Below are 21,488 nucleotides of genomic sequence, written 5' to 3' on the forward strand. Positions count from 1 at the left end.
ATCTTATTTTTGGTCGCTAAAATATTTACTATGGACATTTTTGCTGCTAAAAAATGAAGGTCTGGGTGTCTAGGGATATCAGCAATTGGTTAATTTAACCTCCTTAGTGGTAACCTCGAGTGTGGCACGGGATGGATTTTCAGTACCAAAAGCGGTAACCCCGAGCCACACTTGGGATCGCATCGCAGGATCCAGGCAAAGTTACTTACCTTGTCCCCATGATCCTGCGATGTCTCCCCGCTGTGTGTGTGAGCTGTCCTCCGCCAGATCTATCACAGTGCCGAGCTCCGTTCCCTGCGAGCGTTGCGACGCACAGTGAGGGAGCATGGCTCCAAATTCAAAAAGTTAAAAACACATTGCACATACAGTACACTGTAATCTTACAGATTACATTAGTGCATCACATTATTTTACCTCCCTTTTGTCCCTAGTGGTTTGTCCAGTGCCCTGCAAGCAGTTTTATATTATATATACTATTCTTTCTGCCTGGAAACTGGAGATTGTCCATAGCAACCAAAAAGTGTCCCTTTACATCAAAGGCAGTTTTAGACCAGCTAGAAAACAGCGATAATAAATTAGAATCAATTGCAGAATTGAGCGATAGTGATTTGTGGGGAAATTCATCATCAAACACTGAAAGTAACAACAGCGACAATTCTGCAACTGAGCAAATTTCAGTGCTTTTGATTTGATTACATTATTGAATAATTTTTATTATTATTATATTATTATTTGTTATAATTATTTATAGTTATTTATTATATTATAATTTATGATTTAGTGTTTCAAACTGTATCATACCAGGGCTGTCTACTAGACTCTTGTTTGGACAGATTTAAGTGTGTTATTCATAGGAATTACAGGCCTACAATATAAAACACCAAATTTCCATGCCAAACATTTACCGCTTTAAGCATCAAAAATGTGACATAATCATACCGCCAGGGAGGTTAAAGTGGTTGTAAATCTCTGCCATTAAAATTGAATAAAGCACATCCTTCCATCGTGTGCATTAGCCTGAATCCAAAGCACTTGGAGTGATTTCTCTCTGCTGTTTAGTTCCTCTACTATCTGCATGAGTTATTACAGAAATGTTTTCCTGACTCCAAGAGATAAAGTAGAGCTCCAGCATACAGCCTGTGATTGACAGCCTCAGCTATGCATGTTACCTATGTATTGTGGGGTGCGAGTTGTGTCCCTTCCCTCCAATCAATTCTCAGAGCTCTCCATTCTGGACTGTGCAGTGTGCAAGTTCAGATCCCCACCCCCTGCTTTCTGAAAGCTCAGAAATGATGTGTAAATTCTGGACTTTGAACTGATGTAGAGAAGAACGGATGCAGATAAACAGATACAACTTATGTTGGAGGATTTGTTTCATCCCCGTGTATCAACTGAGGCTTGTCACTTCACTGGATATATTTAAGGGTTTACAACCATTGACTTTAGTAATACAATGGATCGAAGTGAATATTCTAGCCCAATATCTTTTGAATTTGGGACAGGTACACCAGATGAAACATTGTTCCTTTCTGTTCACATAAAAAAACCACAGATGCATCAGGATATGTGCTACTACCAAGTGGATAAAACTTTGTAATTGGCTTCTATTAAAGTCACGTTAAGTATTCCTGTAACTATTCTGGTGCTCAGGATGACCAGTCCATTTTGGTGATTTCTGAGCTCAAATCTGTCTTCCATGCTATATTGTGAGGTAGTTTGGTGATGATTATGGAGAATAATAGATATAACACCCGGGTCCCCAAACACTTTTTGCAATCAGGAGGGCTGGCAGTGCCTGAAGAGGTGGTACTGGGAGTAGTAGCCACATGTAGGACAGCTAGCACTAAGGACTACCATTTTTTTGCTACACCATAGGGGCCCGGGGTCCCTGCCTGCAGAGGGCATTTGCTTTGAGTCTCACAGAGCCAGTGTCAGATCCCCATATCAGTGCTAGCTGGTGCTGGGAGTGATAGTCTGCAAGCAAGTGTATGTGCTGGAGGTTGAGAAGAGATTGTATATCCCCTAAATAAAACAACAAAAAAAACAAAGTTGCAAGAACTGCTTCTTGACTCTGTGTGACTGGAAATTTGTGTTCATGGCTGTGCAGGGTGGGAGACGAACCACATTCACCAACAGTCCCTACGGGAGTAGGGCTACATTTATATATCATTTTGGCTGCTTTGACAGTTTAAGGGTTCGTTGTGATTATCTCTGCAAGGTCAGTGGGCACTTTACTTGAATAAATTTGAATAGCTTTTCATCCAATGAAGGGCTTTGTAACCTGAAAAATGTATTGTTTGTATGCATTTGGAAGCCCGGTCAATGCAAACAGCAGTTACATATTCGCAGAGATGTTCCATATACTACTGGCTTAAGAATAGTTAAAAACATTTTAAAACAAGATGCAAAAAACTAGCTCACAAGAGAAAAAAAAGCAATGAGGTAATGTAGGCCATGGAAAAATCATAAATTAAAGTGTATGCCAATTCAAGATCCAGCAATGCAGTAACAAAGGATTGCATTTTACAGGCTTTTTCACCACCCTGCCATTGATTTAGACTGTGTTATTGGTGGTTGATGTTAGTAGTTACTTCAGAAAGGTCACAATTTTATAAGATGACATCTGAAATTACTAATGTGTTGTCAATACTTAAGTGCATTCTTGCTGCACTATAATTAGACAAAAACGTGCAGTCTCTGCCTTCACAGTCACAGAGCTACAGTAAAGGAAGCTCTCAGACACTTACAATAATTCTGTCTCTCCTCAATCTAAATTTACAGTGGTAGGAGGGGCAGAAAGGGGTAATGAGACTTAAATGTGTGGTAGCATCAAAAATGTCACAGGAAATTATTTACAGGTGTTGCTGCTTCCCATTTACAACTTCTGCCTTTATGTTAGGAGCATAAGGCCTCTTTCACACTGATACACGTTTGAATTGCTAGAACACACCTTTCAAGTGCAAAAAAAGCACCTCACAATTATTTCCCTTTAAGTCCTATGTCACTTTTCACTTCGCAGCACTGCATATGCGCTGCGTTTGAAAAAGTCCTGCATGCTGCATTTTTGGTGTATTGTTCAGAACACCAAAAACACACCTTCAATTTAAAGTCAATAAAAAAGCACCAAATATGCACCAAGGGTGACACTTTATTTTAAAAGATGCTAATTCTTAAGAACCCAGTAATGGTACCTCCATGATGGTCACCCCCAGCTCCTCTCTACTCAGCCTCTTCTTATGTGGAGCAGGCGGTCCAGAAGCCCTTCCCTCCTCCCATCACACTCACAGAGCCATGGGAACTGAGACAATTCCAGGCTATCCGGAATGAACTGAAACAATTCCAGGCTGTTCAGAATGAGGGACACTTGAAGGAGAAAGCGACCGATGGTGCACTACATGCACTGGGGCGAAAGTAGGTGTGGTGTGGAGTGACAGCAGGACAGGCAGTAGGACACTGAGCATCAATGCAGTATCACTGTGTCCATCAAATGCAGCTTTACTGTGCCTGTAAATGCAGCCTCACTGTGCCCATGAATGTAGCTTCACGCTGGGTTCACACTAGTGCGAGGCGGGAACCAGCGCGATTCCATCGCCGGTTCCCGCATCGCTCATCTCCAGCAGGCAGTTCACACTGCCTTGTGCAAACCGCTGCGGGTGTCATTACCAAAGTTAATGACACCCCCAGTTTAGTTCACAGATCGCAGTGCAAACTGTGAACTCGCACAGGAATCGGATCGCATAGATGAGAACATCTGAAAACAAGTCCCTGCACTATTTTCTGTGCAAATACAATGTGAGTCCAACCATACAACTGTATCTGGATCTCTGAGATCTCAGCAGTGTGAACCCGGGCTCACTGTGCCCATGAATTCAGCCTCACTGCCCATCAGTGCAGCCTCGCTGCCCATCAATGCAATCTCACTGTGTCCATAAAATGCAGCTTTACTGTGTCTGTGAATGCAGCCTCACTGTGCCCATGAATGCAGCCTCACTACCCATCAAAGCAGCCTCACGGCCCATCAATGCAGCTTCACTGTGTCCATCAAATGCAGCTTTACTGTGCCCATGAATGCAGCCTCACTGCCCATCAATGCCGCCTCATGTGTCCATCAAATGCAGCTTTACTGTCATGGTTATGCAGTAATGTGTGTCTGCCAGCTCACCTTTCCTTCTGTGTTCACCTTTAGAGGCCAGTCACCCTCCCCTGACTGTTTAAATAATCTTCCCTCAGCATAGCTCCACCCCGGTCTCTAATTAGGAACACTATATTAACCTGGGCATTGTAAGCCAACCTTGCTGATCAACCATTGTGAATTCATTGTGTGTTTGGCTTCCTGTTTCCTGCTTGCCGTGTGCTCTTCGTTTGTCTCTGTTACCGACCTTGGCGTGTTCTTGACTATTCCTTTCTGCTTGTGACCCTGAACCTTTGGCGTGTACTCTGTTGTTCACTTGCCTGACGAAGGGGTCCTGCGCGGCCCCGAAACGTTGCACCCCCCTTGTGATGTGACCATTTTCGATTAAAAAACCTTTTTTGGACAACCTTGTCTGCTGATCCATTGTGTGCTGGCGAAGATGTACTTCTGTTTGATTCTTCCAGAACCCAACTGGTAATCGTTACAGCACCCGTTAATGCTCTATGCCGTTTACCCGGGAACGTGTGCGACTGGAATATTGAATTTACTCTGTTGTTCCTGTCTGCTAGTCGCCCTGACCTCTGCCTTATCCCTTTACTATCCTTGTTGTTCTAGCCTGCTGCTTCCTTCTCCTGTAGTCTACCGTGAGCGTGAGCTGTGAGACCCTAGGGGCCGCGACCTGGAGCCAGACTGCAGCGCAGTCCATCCTTACCACTAGAGGCTCTGGTGAACACCTGCTGGCTCTTAGACTCCGCGCCCTGGGGAATCTATGCTCTAGCTCCCACTGGGATCTGTGTTAGTGATCCAGTAGACCTGCTTCCTGAACCTCCCTGGGTACTATCCGCAGAAGTCAGTCCTAGGGTCCACTATCTTACCGGTGCACTTCTGACTCCTACGGAGTTCATCTGTCACCTGGTCTCAGGTGACCTGACATTTACTGTGCCCATCAATGCAGCCTCACTGCCCATCAATGCAGCCTCACTGCCCATCAATGCAGCCTCACTGTGTCCATCAAATGCAACTTTACTGTGCCCATCAATGCATCCTTACTGCCCATCAATGCGGCCTCACTGCCCATCAATGCAGCCTCACTGTGTCCATCAAATGCAACTTTACTGTGCCCATAAATGCAGCATGTCATGAAGATCCTGCCAGTAACAGGCAGATTAGACCCACCGGTGCACGATTGCGGGCGTCTATGCGCACGCGCACATGCACTCGTTAGTGTCTGGCGGGTTATTTAAACCTGTCTGGCACTTGCATCATTGCTGTTTGCTCTGCAGCTCTGTGTATGTGTTCCCTGAAAACCTGATATCTGCTCCTGTTTTGACCCGGCTTGCTTTGAGACTGTTCCTGTTATCTACCTGTACCTGATCCTTGGCTTGTTTGACGATCCCTCTGCCTGCTCCTTTTGTACCTCTGCTGCCAGCCTGCTTTCCGACCCGGCCTGTCTGACGTTCCTGGACTTCCATCCAGTCTGCTGAGCCTGTCTGCTGAGCCATCCCGGCTGCTCACCTGTTTGCTGATTCATCCAGTCTGCTGGGCCTGTCTGCTGAGCCATCCAGGCTGTTCACCTGTCTGCTGATCCATCCAGTCTGCTGGGCCTGTCTGCTGAGCCATCCAGGCTGCTCACCTGTCTGCTGATCCATCCAGTCTGCTGTCCTGTCTGCTGATCCATCCAGTCTGCTGTCCTGTCTGCTGATCCATCCAGTCTGCTGTCCTGTCTGCTGAGTTGTCCAGTCTGCAGTTCCTGTCTACTGATCCATCCTGTCAGCTGTGCCGGCCATCTGATCCTTCTGCTGTTGATCCTGCCAGGCACTCATACCACTCCGCACTCCTGCACCCCTGTCACCACTACCAGGGGCCCTCAAGTCGTAGGCGTAGGAGAGGCCATCCTCTGCAATTCGGGCTCACCCTTTAGGTACGTAACAGTAGCAAACAGCCATGTCTGAGCCCGAGCAGGGAACCTCTCCTATGCAGGAACTTTGTTTGCACTTAGCAGGCCTGACCCAGGCTGTCAAAAGCCTTCAGGAAGGATACACCCAGTTGGAGGAATGGGTCCAAGTACTGTCTTCTCCTACTGGAATCCAAGGAACCCCTCAAGCCTCTACCATTTCTACAGGCACCGCATCCTCTCCTACGGTGGTGATGCTTCCGCCCGAACCACGTGTCCCTACACCCGAAAAATTTGCTGGGGAACATAGCAAATTCAGGGCGTTTCGCAATTCCTGTGAACTGTACTTCGCCCTCCAGCCACGTACCTTCTCTTTGGAAGCCACCAAGGTGGCCTTTGTCGTCTCTTTACTTTCGGGTGAACCCCAAACCTGGGCCCATCGCCTCCTGGAACAGAAAGCCGATGTGTTGACCAACCTTACCACCTTCTTCAATGCCATGGCTCAATTATATGAAGACCCTCAGCTTTCTGCAACTGCCGAAGCCGCACTGCACGCCCTTCAGCAAGGGCGCTGGGTGGTGGAAGATTATGTGGCTGAGTTTCGGTGGTGGAGCGCAGACACTGACTGGAATGACGCTGCGCTCCCTTACCAGTTTCGCATGGGACTGTCTGACTCTTTGAAGAACGAGCTAGCCCGAGTTGGTGTGCCCCACACCCTAGACGCATTAATCAATCTTGCCATACAGATTGACCGGCGGCTGAGGGAACGTAGGTCGGAAGAAGCAACTGGATTTTCCCGACCAACCTGGATGTTACCTAGAGTGCCCAGTCACCTGCATCCGGCCCCTACCTCTCAGTCCACTTCTACAATGGACACTTCGGGACCCATGCAGTTGGGGGTGCTTCGCCCTGCTCTTACTATGGAAGAGCGCCAATGCCGCCGGGCAAATAATCTATGTCTCTACTGCGGGGAACCCGGTCACTATGTCAAGAATTGCCCTACTAAACTTCGTAAGTGTTTCCGAAAATCTCCTGAACATGTGCTTACTGGAATCCAGACCTCTTCTCATCTTGCCCTTTCTATCTCTTTGCAGCTTCCAGGAAAGACTCTGTCAGTGCCCGCCATTATCGATTCAGGAGCCTGCAGCTGCTTTATGGACTCATCTTTTGCAACAAGACATCAGATTCCTCTGCTACCTAGGACCCAAAGACTGTCCATTCACCTGGCTGATGGGTCCACTATTAAATCTGGGCCAGTTATCCAAGAGACTTCCCCTTTGGCAGTCACCATTGCCGATGCCCACCACGAACTGCTTCTTATGGACATTATCTCCTCACCTCTGTTACCTGTAATTCTAGGAATGCCTTGGCTACAAGCCCACAATCCTGGTGTCAACTGGGCCACAGGGGAGGTCACCTTTTCCTCTCCTTATTGCCAGAAAATCTGTGCCCCCAAAGGACCCCCATGGGCCCTTTCCTTTGCTATGTCTGGACACTGAAGCAGAGCTATGCCAATCTGTCCTGAAAGCCTACCATGACTTAATTGACGTGTTCAGCAAGAAAGGATCAGAAACTCTACCTCCCCATCGGGCTTATGATTGCCCTATCGAGCTCCTTCTGGGGGCCGAAATTCCCTTCGGAAGAATCTTCCCGTTAACCGAGTTAGAACAGGTGGCCCTAAAGAAGGGTTTAATTCCTCCATCCACTTCCCCGGCAGGTGTGGGTATCTTTTTTGTAGAGAAGAAGGATCACACACTTTGGCCTTGCATAGACTACCGTGAGCTAAATAAAATTACCGTCAAGAACCAGTACCCCCTTCCCTTCGTCCCCGAGTTATTCCAGAGACTGGAAACAGCTACTATCTTTACTAAACTTGATCTTCAAGGAGCCTATAACTTGGTCCGCATCTGGGAAGGAGATAAGTGGAAAACGGCGTTCCGCAACCGTTTTGGGCACTTTGAGTACCTAGTAATGCCCTTGGGGTTATGTAACGCTCCTGCCACGTTCCAGTATTTTATTAACAATGTTTTCTGGGATTATTTAGATCTGTTTGTCATCGTCTACTTAGACGATATTCTAATCTTTTCTTCCTCCCTAGATGCTCATCGCAGACACGTCAGGTGTGTTTTGACATGACTTTGACAGCATGGCCTGTACGCGAAGTCAGAAAAATGTGAATTTGAACAAGAGAGTATACCATTCCTGGGATTAATCATCTCCATAGAAGGTATCAAGATGGATCCGCAGAAGATCGCTGCAATACTTGACTGGCCAGTTCCTGTTGACAAAAAAGAAATTCAACGTTTTGTTGGATTCGCTAATTTCTACCGGAAATTCATTCAATTCAATTCAATTAACCAAACTGGGAGTTTGCTTCTATTGGACCACAGAAGCTCAAGTTGCCTTTGAATCTCTCAAAGAATTGTTCACAGCTGCCTCCGTTCTAAAACAGCCTGATTCCGCCCTGCCATTTGTACTTGAGGTAGATGCTTCTGAGATCGCTGTTGGAGCAGTACTCTCCCAACGTCAAGGAACCAAGGCACTGTTCCACCCAGTAGCCTTCTTCTCCTGCAAACTTTCGGCCACTGAAAGGAATTACGATGTGGGGGATCGGGAACTGCTGGCAATCAAATTTGCACTTGAAGAATGGCGGTACTTACTTGAAGGAGCAACTCACCCAATCTTGATCTTCACTGATCATAAGAACTTAGAGTACTTGAGGTTGGCAAAGAGGTTGAAGCCACGGCAAGCCAGATGGGCGTTGTTTTTCTCCAGGTTCTCTTTTCATGTTACTTACAGGCCAGGCTCTAAGAATACAAAACCTGACGCCCTATCCAGAATGTTTCACAAATCCAAAGAAATTACTTCCCCCGATACCATTCTTTCCCCAGGGAATTTTCTTCTGCTGCAGGAAGATTTGCTCTCCCGGATCAAGCAGGCTACTCTGGGGTGGACGCCCCCCGCTAAATCAGAACTACGAGAAAAAGATGGGTTGTTCTGGTACAGGGGTTTTTGCACCTGAAAGCGTACGAGTCCCTATATTAGAACTCTGTCATGATCACGCACTAGCTGGACATTTTGGCATAACTAAAACCACCGATTTGGTACAACGTACCTTCTGGTGGCCTCAGGTAGGCAGAGACTGCAAGAAGTTTGTGAAATCCTGTGTCACTTGCATTAGGAACAAGAGCAGTAGAGCCAAGGCCTGGGGATTATTGAGACCACTGCCTGTTCCAGATAGACCCTGGAAGATGTTATCCATAGACTTCATTGTAGAGTTACTCCCAGCAGAGGACCATACCACCATCTTTGTGGTGGTAGACTGGTTGTCAAAAATGGCACACTTTATCCCTATGAAAGGCACTCCCTCTGCTTCCGAGACTGCACAGGTATTCATCAGAGAAATCAGACTCCATGGAGTACCGGCCAACATTGTCTCACATCGGGGGGTACAATTTACTTCCCGATTCTGGAGGTCCTTATGCAAAGCCTTGAAGATCGAGCTATCTTTCTCTTCTGCTTATCACCCCCAGACAAATGGGCAAACAGAGAGGACCAACCAAACCCTCGAACTATACCTCCGCTGCTTTTCTTCATTTACTCAAGATGACTGGATCTCTTTGCTTCCGCTGGCTGAATTCGCCTACAACAATTCTACACACTCTGCTACAAAACAAACCCCATTTTTTGCCAATTATGGCTTCCATCCATCATTCCTGCCCAGCTCCATCCCAGAATGTCCTGTACCAACAGTTCATGAAACAATTAATTTTTTTTCTCTCAACAATCAGCTCTTGCAAGAAACTATGGCCAGTACACAGGAACACAATAAAGAAGTTTTTGATAAAAAGAAACGTGGAGAACTGTTACTGGCACCCGGTAATCTAGTTTGGTTGTCTACACTGAAACTGAAGATGGCATGCCCTTCGAAAAAGCTGGGTCCCTAATTCATAGGCCCATTTCCTGTGAAGAGGAAAATCAATTAAGTGGCCTATGAGTTGGAACTTCCTGAGTCACTTAAAATTCATCCTGTTTTCCATGTAAAACTATTAAAACCTGCTGTTGCTAATCCCTTTCCTGGCCGCAGCTCTGACCCTGATCCTGTATTAGTAAATGGGGAAGAGGAGTTTGAGGTAGAAGCAATAGTGGATTGCAGGAGGAGAAACAATTAAACTCAATTCCTGATCAAATGGAAGGGCTATGGGCCCGAGGAGAATTCATGGGAACCTGAAGAAAACATCCACGCTGAGAGTCTGGTTCAATCCTTCAAAAGGTCCCATCCTGAAAAATTGGCTCGGGTGGGCATCCGGAGGCTGCCCCTTGGGGGGGGGGGCAATGTCATAAAGATCCTGCCAGTAACAGGCAGATTAGACCCATAGGTGCAGGATTGCGGGCATCTATGCGCACGCGCACATGCACTAGTTAGTGTCTGGCGGGTTATTTAAACCTGTCTGGCACTTGCATCATTGCTGTTTGCTCTGCAGCTCTGTGTATGTGTTCCCTGAAAACCTGATATCTCCTCCTGTTTTGACCTGGCTTGCTTTGAGACTGTTCCTGTTATCCGCCTGTACCTGATCCTTGGCTTGCTTGACGATCCCTCTACCTGCTCCTTTTGTACCTCTGCTGCCAGCCTGCTTTCTGACCCGGCTTGTCTGACATTCCTGGACTTCCATCCAGTCTGCTGAGCCTGTCTGCTGAGCCTGTCTGCTGAGCCATCCCGGCTGCTCACCTGTTTGCTGATTCATCCAGTCTGCTGGGCCTGTCTGCTGAGCCATCCAAGCTGTTCACCTGTCTGATCCATCCAGTCTGCTGGGCCTGTCTGCTGAGCCATCCAGGTTGCTCACCTGTCTGCTGATCCATCCAGTCTGCTGTCCTGTCTGCTGAGTTGTCCAGTCTGCAGTTCCTGTCTACTGATCCATCTTGTCAGCTGTTCTGGCCATCTGATCCTTCTGCTGTTGATCCTGCCAGGCACTCATACCACTCCGCATTCCTGCACCCCTGTCACCACTACCAGGGGCCCTCGAGTCGGAGGCATAGGAGAGGCCATCCTCTGCAATTCGGGCTCACCCTTTAGGTACGTAACACAGCCTCACTGCCCATCAGTAGGGATGAGCCGATGTTCGAGTCGAACATAAGTTTGACTCGAACATCGAGTGATTTTAAAGGGATGTCCCCATGCGTCAATGGGGGGGCGGGGTCAGCCGGCGACGTCACCGTGTAGCCCTGCCCTCAGTTATAAAAGAGCTGTCACCTGAGAGGAGGCGGGTCAGTAGCGTTTTTTTTTTATTTTTCGGTCCATTGGCGGAGCAAGAGAAGAAGAAGAAGACTTCGTGGGACAGTTTTATTTTTTATTTTTTAATAAAGGACTTGTCCCCAAGCTGTGTCATGTCATTTTTACCATTTTCACACTTTTTTTGTGAACTGGTAGGGGTACATTTGTACCCCGTTACCATTACACACGGGTGGGAGGCCAGGATCTGGGGGTCCCCTTGTTAAAGGGGGCTTCCAGATACCGATAAGCCCCCCACCCACAGACCCCCACAACCACCGGCCAAGGGTTGTGGGGATGAGGCCCCTATCCCCATTAATATGGGGACACGGTGCTTTAGCTACCCCAAAGCACCCTCCCCAGGTTGAGGGCATGTGGCCTGGTACGGTTCAGGAGGGGGGGCGCTCTCTCATTCCCCTCTTTTCCTGCGGCCTGCCAGGTTGCGTGCTTGGATAGGGGTCTGGTATGGATTTTTGGGGGGGCCCCTATGCCATTTTTTTTTAATTGTGGCACGGGGTTCCCCTTAAGGTCCATACCAGACCTGAAGGGCCTCGTATGGAATTTGGGGGGACCCCCACGCAATTTTTTGTTTTAAATTCTGGTTTGGGGTTCCCCTTAATATTCATACTAGACCCAAAGGGCATGGTAATGGACTGTGGGGGAATCCCATGCCGTTTTTTTTCAATGACTTTTATGTGTATTGCCGCAACCAACAATTCATTATAGCCGCAAGTACTTTTAAATGACTTTTTTTCCTTTAGAAATGTCATTTTGTGCAGGGACTGTTGTAAACACAGGAAACATGCGCCACTTTACAGGCATACTATAGACACCCCCAGGTACGGAATTTAAAGGAATATTTCACTTTTATTGTTTCACTTTAAGCATTATTAAAATCACTGCTCCCGAAAAAACGGCCATTTTTAAAACTTTTTTTTTGCATTGATACATGTCCCCTGGGGCAGGACCCAGGTCCCCAAACACTTTTTATGACAATAACTTGCATATAAGCCTTTAACCTCCCTGGCGGTATGATTATTTCAGCTTTTAGATGCTGAAAGCGGTACAATTGTTTTGCATTTAAATTTGGCGTTTTATATTGTAGGCCTGTAATTCTTAACAATAACACACTTAAATCTGTCCACCAAGAGTCTAGTAGATATCCCGGGTATGATAAAGTTTGAAACACAAAATCATAAATTATAATATAATAAATAAATATAAATAATTACAAAAATAATAATATAATAATAATAAAATACATTTCCCCATGATTCACTATCGCTCAATTCTGCAAGTGTTCTAATTTACTATCGCTGTTTTCTAGCTGGTCTAATGCCACTTTTGATGTAAAGGGACACTTTTTGGTTGCTATGGACAATCTCAAGTTTCCAGGCGGAAAGAACAGTATATATAATATAAAACTGCATGCAGGGCATTGGACAAAGCACTGGGGACAAAAGGGATGTGAAATAATTTCATACAGTACTGTAATCTTACAGATTACAGTACTGTATGTGTTATGTTTTTTACATTTTTTTGAATGGCACAGAGAGGCTTCGGAGGAGGACACAGCCCGCAGACAGCGCGGGGGGACATTGCAGGATCCTGGGGACAAGGTAAGTACAGCGCACCAGGATCCTGCAATGCAATCCCGAGTGTGGCTCGGGCTTACCGCTAATTTAACCCCTCGGGAATACCGTCAGGGAGGTTAAAATTAGCACTTTTGATTTTTCATGTTCGTGTCCCATAGACTTTAACGGTGTTCGAACAAATTTTTTGTCGGTTCGCATGTTCTGTTGCGAATCGGGGGTGTTCGACTCATCCCTACCCATCAGTGCGCACTCACCATTGCCTGAATCACACACACAGTGGGCATCTCCCGCTGTGTGTCATGGAGTTGGGTCTATGTTTGGCAGCGCAGTAACAAGGTCCTGCCTCCTAGACTGGCTCGTGTGATAGGCGGAACACTGATTCCATCTAGACTATCACACGAGCCGGTGTAGGAAGTGGGACCTTGTTACAGCGCCGCCAAAACACAGTCCCAGCTCCGTAACACACCGTGGGAGATGCCCGTTGTGTGTGACACACAAGAGGAGGAGGAGAGAAGGGGGAGAGGAGCACTGCAGCCACAGATCAAAGCAGCCCCAGGGCAGGCGGCCTACCGGGAAATTTCCCGGTATCCCGGAAGGCCAGTCCGGCCATGCCTACCAGAAAGTTGTTGAGTCCAGGGCTTCTGGTCCTTCTGCCCCCCCTTGTCCCAGTGCTACTTGATGGTGTCACCCTCGGCCGGGTGTCACCCGGGTACGGTCCACCCCCATAGTGAAGCCACTGAATGCCGGCTCTTTGATTATGCACTGGCTGTTTGACAGAGGGTGGGTCTGGGTAGTCCCGCCCATCACACTCTCGATTTAACAGATGAAGTCTCTCTTCTTGACTGCACAGTGCACATCCAGCCAGCTTTCCACCAATCCCTGGCTGTGCTGGATGATCACATTGCTGCAGGTCCTATTGAGCGGGACAGCGGGGCTGTGAATGTGGGAAAGTCCCGCCCAATCCAGGACTGTTGGGAGGTATGGTGGTAGTGATGGCAGGCTCTGCTTTGTGTCTGCTACTGCACACGAAGAGACTGAAAAGAGGCTAACGGTGACCACCATGAAGGTATAGGAGGACATTGTTTGTATAGCTATCCAGTGGTTTTTAAGAATGCTGGGGGATACGCTTTTCACACTAGAATGACCGGGTTATGCGATCAGTAGCAGCCTCTCAGCCCTTTTAAACTATTGGTGAGTTGACATCGGCCGCTGCTGTTTGCATGTAGCCGAACACAGAGTGGTTAGCTGTGTGAACAGCAGCAGCCCCTGTCAGCCCACCTTTAGTTTACTCACTTCAGCCCAGGAAGATTTGGCTGCTCAATGACCAGGCCTTTTTTTTCGATACGGCACTGTGTCGCTTTAACTGACAATTGCGCGGCCATGCGATGTTGTACCCAAACAAAATTGACTTCCTTTTGTTCCCACAAATAGAGCTTTCTTTTGGTGGTATTTAATCATCTCTGAGGTTTTTATTTTTTGCGCTATAAACAAAAAAAGATGACAATTTTGAAAAAAGCACAATATAATAAAGAGCCCCAATTTTTTTAAAAAAAGCTATTTTTTTCCTCAGACCAATATGTATTCTTCTACATATTTTTGATAATAAAAATTGCAATAAGAGTACATTGATTGGTTTGTGCAAAATTTATAGCGTCTACAAAATAGGGGAAAGATTTATGGCATTTTTATTATTTTTTTTTTTTTTACTAGTAATGGCAGCGATCAGCGATTTTTATTGGGAATGCAACATTATGGTGGACAGATCGGACACTTTTGACACATTTTTGGGACCATTGGCATTTATACAGCGATCAGTGCTATAAAAATGCACTGATTACTTTGTAAATGTCACTGGCAGGGAATGGGGTTAACACTAGGGGGCGATCAAGGGGTTAACTGTGTTACCTAGGGAGTGATTCTAACTGTGGGGGGATGGGACTGTCTGGGTGAGGAGAGCGATCATTGTTCATACTTAGTATGAACAATGATCGCTCTCCTCACCCCTGACAGCACGGAGATCTGTCTGTTTACATTGACAGACCTCCGTTCTGTCTCTGTGTGGAGCAATCACGGGTGTCCGGCGGTCATCGCGACTGCTGGGCACGTGCATTTGCTCTGGCATTGCACTGCGCGTGCCCCCCTAGTGGTCAAAAGGCAGCTACATCGGTTCGCCCAGGGGAGCCAATCTGTCGCAGTACAACTGCGGTGGCTGGTCCAAAAGGGGTTAAAAGGGCTGATCGCATAACCAGGTCATTCCAGCAGCAATAATCTGCAGTTTCTTACCACAGGAATCCAGGGACCGCATCATCCCAACCATGTGAGAGGGGCCTTACAGTGTCCCTGATCCCTGCCACACCAGTTAACCACATGTAGACCGGGTCATAGCCAAAAGACAGCTACAGCGTGGTCGGCTTGTTTTGGGAGGGCGTCCATGGACGTCCTCCGGAACTCGCGCTCCCCACGTGCCCAGAAGTGTCCATGCTCGCTGGGTTCACGGGACCCGATGCAACACGGATCACCGTAAAGGGCCAATGACAGCAGCCCTTTACCATGTGATCGCTCCCTCTAATGAGGGAGCGATCACAATGTCAACAAACTGGGGTCATGCAGAGGTCCAGCTCTATTCTCTCCTCACACCGATACAGCGTGAGAGGAAAGAAAAGAGATCGAGTGTCAAACAGTGAGTGTGCAGCGATTTGCAGAGTACAACAGTGCCCAGCAGTACCATACAGTGCCACACAAGTGCCACTACAGGGCTAATCTGTGCCCTATAGTGTCACCAGTGCCACTGCACTACCCATCAGTGCAGCTACAGTACCCATCTGTGCCACTACCGTACACATCTGTGCCACCAGTGCCACTACAGTACCCATAAGTGCCACTACAGTACCCATCAGTGCCACTACAGTGTCCATCAGTGCCAGCACAGTGCTCATCTGTGCCATCAGTGCCACTACAGTGCTCATCAGTGCCACCTCTGCCACTTCAGTGCCCGTCTGTGCTGCCAGTGCCACGTCAGTGCTCCATCAGTGCCACACCAGCGCCCAGTGCCACTATAGTGCTCATCTGTGCCACCAGTGCCACATCGGTGGTACCAATGACCATCAGTGCCACCTGTGCCACTACAGTGCCCATCGGTGCCACTACAGTGCCACATCAGTGCCACATCAGTGCTCCATCAGTGCTCCGTCAGTGCCACACCAGTGCCACTACAGTGCCCAGTGCCACTATTAGTACCAATACAGTGCTCATTTGTGCCATCAGTACCACATCAGCGTCACTAGAGTGCTCATCTGCACCACTACAGCGCTCATCGTACCACTACAGCACCCACTAGTGCACATCAGTGCCCATAAGTGAGTGCTCATCAGTGCCACCATATCAGCGGATCCTCATCAGCACCCATCAGTGCTACCTTATAAGTGCACATCCTCAGTGTGGTGCATTAGTGTACATCAGTGCAACCTTATCAGTACCCATCAGTGCACCCTCAACAGTTCCCATCAGTGCACCCTCATCAGTACCCAGCAGTGCACCCTCATCAGTACCCATCAGTGCACCCTCATCAGTACCCAGCAGTGCAGCCTTTTCAGCACCCAGCATTGTAGCCTTTTCAGCACCCAGCAGTGCAGCCATGTCTGTCCAAGTGTCCCTACCACAGCAGTTTGTCACCACAGCCCACAGTCACCATTATGGCAAAAAGATTTTTTTCCGCTGAGGAGGCATACCAACTGCTTAGCTTGACCAACGAGAGCAGCGGGGAACTCTCTGAGTCTACGTCTGATTCAGAATATGAACCTGTTGTAAGCAGTGGGTCTGCTACAGAATCGGAGGAAGAGCAAAGTGTGCCCATGAAACGAAGGTGTTCTGGCATGGGGCAGAAGGTTACCACAAGTAGTGCTGTGGCATCAACCAGCAGCTCAGTTCCATCCACCACAAATGCAGTGGCATCAACTAGCAGCTTAGTGCCATCCACCAGTAGCACAGTGCCATCCAAAAGAAATTGAGTACCACTGCAGCAAAGGCCAAGAAACCAAGAACCATGGCTGGGTATGGCAGAGTATGGCGGTGTATTGCAGAGTATGGCAGGGTATCGCCGAGTATGGCTGAGCATGGCTGGGTATGGCTGAGTATGGCAGGGTATCACCGAGTATGGCTGGGTATGGCGGGGTATTGCAGGGTATTGCAGAGTATTGCACAGTGTTGTGGGGTATTGCAGAGTATTTCAGAGTATTGTGGGGTATTGCAGAGTATTGCGGGGTATTGCAGAGTATTGCACAGTGTTGTGGGGTATTGCACAGTATTGTGGGGTATTGCGGGGTATTGCAGAGTATTGCACAGTGTTGTGGGGTATTGCACAGTATTGTGGGGTATTGCGGGGTATTGCAGAGTATTGTGGAGTATTGCAGAGTATTGTGGGGTATTGCAGAGTATTGCGGGGTATTGCAGAGTATTGCAGAGTATTGCACAGTGTTGTGGGGTATTGCAGAGTATTGCACAGTATTCTGGGGCATTGCAGAGTATTGCACAGCATTGCAGGGCATTGCAGAGCATTAGGGATGGCTGAGCATGGATGGATGGATGGCTGATTGTCATTGGTTAGCGTTGTGGGCACTACACATACAGCCCACAGTGCTACTGCCATCCATCCACCCCCTCTCCGCTCACAGTGTACCGATCGGTACACAGGAGGGGAGGAGAGGAACCGGCGTCATGAGATGACGCCGGTTTGTTTACATGTGATCGCTCTGTCATTTGACGGAGCGATCACATGGTAAACGGCCGTGATCAGCGGTCACAGATGTGTTCAGGTGCGCACCCTAGGGGGGCGGGCCAAAGGGGAACTCTGGGAAGACGTCAAGCAACCGCCCTGCTGCCGTCATTCGGCTATGGGCCGGTTGTAAAGTGGTTAAACCTCATTTGCCATGTAGTTGCCCACCCCAATAATGTGTTCAGATCTTCTTGCAAGGTTTCAACATCCTGCAAAGAAATGATTGCCCTGCTTAGCTTAGTATTGTTTGCAAATACAGAGATTGAACTGTTTACCCCATCCTCCAGGTCGTTTATGAACAAATTAAATAGGATTGGTCCCAGCACAGAACCCTGTGGGACCCCACTACCCACTTCTGACCATTCCGAGTACTCCCCATTTATCACCAACCGCTGAACTCGCCCTTGTAGCCAGTTTTCAATCCATGTATTCACCCTATGGTCCAAGTTAACTGACCTTATTTTGTACAATAAACATTTACGCGGAACTGTGTCAAATGCTTTTGCAAAATCCAGATACACCACATCTACGGGCCTTCCTTTATCTAGATGGCAACTCACCTTCTCATAGAAGGTTAATAGATTGGTTTGGCAAGAACGTTTCTTCATGAATCCATGCTGATTACTGCTAATGATACCGTTTTCATTACTAAAATCTTGTATATAGTCCCTTATCATCCCGTCCAAGAGCTTGCATACTATTGATGTTAGGCCAACTGGTCTCTAATTCCCAGGGATGTATTTTGGGCCCTTTTTAAATATTGGTGCTACATTAGCTTTTCTCCAATTCGCTGGTACCATTCCAGTCAGTAGATTGTCAGTAAAAATTAGGAACAATGGTCTGGCAATTACTTGACTGAGTTCCCTAAGTACCTTCGGGTGCAAGCCATCCGGTCCCGGTGATTTATTAATGTTAAGTTTCCAAGTCTAATTCTGTCTAACTCTGTTAGCCATGGTCTGTCACCTTTGGTGAGTTGTCATCTACCTCTTGAGCACTTGTGGTGAAGCTTTTATTTAAAATGGCAAGTTTCCGGTTAATCATTCGTAGTAAACATCGTTCGTTCGCTCACTAATACGATGTTTTTTGCAGGTGCAGTTTAACTACATTTGTTCAGGCCTATTTGTATTAAAAGAAGTTTGTTGTCTAGATGGGTTTGTAACTAGAATGAAATGCAAACTTGATTCAGTGTAAGGAGAGGACACTTGTGTGGGACACCAGAACATCCTTTTTAGGGTGTCCCACACAGGTGCTCCAGTGGATACTAGGGGTGTCTCCATGTGGGAAACTTTACCAAAAAAGGTAAGTATTCCAGCTTTAAGAAAGGGAAAAAGCATGTCTTCAGCTTGGAACTTTGCCAAAACAGACAATTGTACGACACTTCCAAGCAATGTTTCATATTCCTATTTCTTGCCTCAAATATCTGTGTGCTAAGTATACCTTTTTTTTTTCACATAGGGGAGAAAAGACTTGGGACATCAGAGGACACCAGGGACCCCCAACCTCCTAAAGAAGGGGAAGTCACCACACCACAACCTGAGGATGTGGAGGGAGGAGAGGTTCATGACGTGGTTGAAATAGTGACCACAACAGGTGAGTGTCTGAGACCACTGCTTCAGGTAATAGATGTATGCCTGCATATTTATAACACATGGTGTGTTTTTTTATTTTAGGTGATGTGGATGTTGTTGAAGAAGAAACTCATTTCACAAGTGCACAAGTCCTCATCGGGGAGATCATGGTGTGCAATCGTGATTTAGAAAAGGTAAAGGAAAACATCAATGATGTTCAACAAAAAATGAAGAACATCGTTGATGTTTTAGGCAGAATCTAAAACACACCAAAATTGTACCGTTTTGATATCAAGGTATGCGCTTTTGGGGGTGCAAACCCTTCCTCGCAACTAAAGTAGATGAGTGGAAGAGGTTGCACCCCCGAAACACGTCCATTGATCCCCCATGATGGGAGCTAGGCATTAGGCATGGGATCAGGAGGGAAATCCACATTTTGACTCCCAATTTGTGTGCATCTTCAAAATGTGGCTTTTACAGGGGTGACATCACCTCATCTGATGAAGGCAATATCAACACAGTTTTGACATACTAATGTCTGATATTGCCTTCACTTTTTCAAAGTTGAACTTTGTAAGTTAATGAGTTGTGTTTGTTATGCTTTGAAACATGCCTGTTTAACCAAAAAAAATATATTTCCAATCTCAAACATAAAAACAAAGATGCTGATTTGTTCAAAAACCCTTTTCTAATGCACATGTGAATGTGCTTTGAGTAAAATGTTTTATACTTAAAAATGTGTGGCTTCTTCTTTCAATGCTCAATACCAGTTTTTGGAGTAAGTTGGTGTTTACAGTGACAATGGGGGTTATTTACTAAAGGCAAATCCACTTTGCACTACAAGTGCACTGTCAGTGCAATTTTAGTGCACTTTCAAAATTGGCCCCAATCAGGCCATTTTAGACACGCAAAACAATTAATTCATGGTGCTGAAAAGGATGATTATTTTTAACAATAATGCATTACATACATTAACAACAAAAACAATGTGTGTGTTTCAGACCCACAACAGAATAGTTAGCTGAAGAAGAGATTGTCACCTCATGTATCAAATAAATTAAGTTTGCACTATTTAAGAAAATGGCCAAAAAGAAAAGCCCAGTGGAGAACTTAGGAGACAGCTAAAAGAAACACAAGCAGCAAATCAAATGAAATATTATTTCAGTTTAAAATAAAAATTTATTTTAAAAATGTTTCTCAAACATTTGCTGGCATATCAATGGCCCCCCTACCTGCAAAGTACTCCCAATGTTTTTGTTTGACTTTGCGGGCACTTTGAGGGGGCAAGCCAGGACGGCCAGCTTCAAGTGCAGTCAAGGTTGGTTGATCTGGAAAGCTGGCCTCAGGCCCAACTGAGGCCACATAGTTAGTAGCATTTTTCCTTGTGCATAATGCAGCAGGCAAGGACTATATGGTTGAGGTTATATTCCGCCATGTGGATTGGCATCAGAAATAGGCGGAGCCGGTTGGCCATTATGCTGAAATCATTCTCCACCACTCTTCTGGCTCTGGCCAGCCGGTAGTTAAAAACCCTCTGGTCCGGGGTGAGGGTCTTCATGGGAAATGGCCTCATCAGATGTTCTCCTAGCCCAAACGCTTTATCAGCGACGAACACGAATGGAAGACCAGCCACGTTGTCTTCCGCAGGTGACAAGCCCAAGCCACCATTCTGGAGCCGTCTGTAAAACTCCGTCTGGTCGATGAGTCCACCATCTGACATACAACGAAGACAAATGGCAGTCCTTGCACGTATTCCTCTGGAGGTGGCAATCCCAAGCCACCACTCTCGAGACGTTGATAGAACTCGGTCCGGGCAAATACTCCACCATCTGACATCTAGCCATTCCTCCCCATGTCCACATACAGAAACTCATATGTCGCCGACACCACCGCCATAAACACAATACTGTTAAACCCCTTGTAATTATAATAGTATGACCCCGAATGGGGTGGTGGGACGATGTGGACATGCTTCCCATCGATTGCCCCTTCGCAGTTAGGAAAGTCCCACCGCTGGGCAAATTGGGATGCCACAGTCTGCCATTCCTGTGGGGCTGAAGGAAACTGTGGAGTCAAACAAGAAAAAAAAAATAGTACTTTTGCACATAAACATTGCAAGCAGATGAGACACAAACATTCTTGGCCAACATAAGTATAACATTTATTTTAAGGAGTATTTAAAGACAAAAGTATAAGGCACACTTATCAGATTCCTTCTCCCCTCTGATGGCCCAGTGAAAAAAAAGTTATGTTGGGGGC

This window comes from Aquarana catesbeiana, linkage group LG05 (genome assembly GCF_042186555.1).
Source record: "Aquarana catesbeiana isolate 2022-GZ linkage group LG05, ASM4218655v1, whole genome shotgun sequence".
Lineage (NCBI taxonomy): Eukaryota > Metazoa > Chordata > Amphibia > Anura > Ranidae > Aquarana > Aquarana catesbeiana.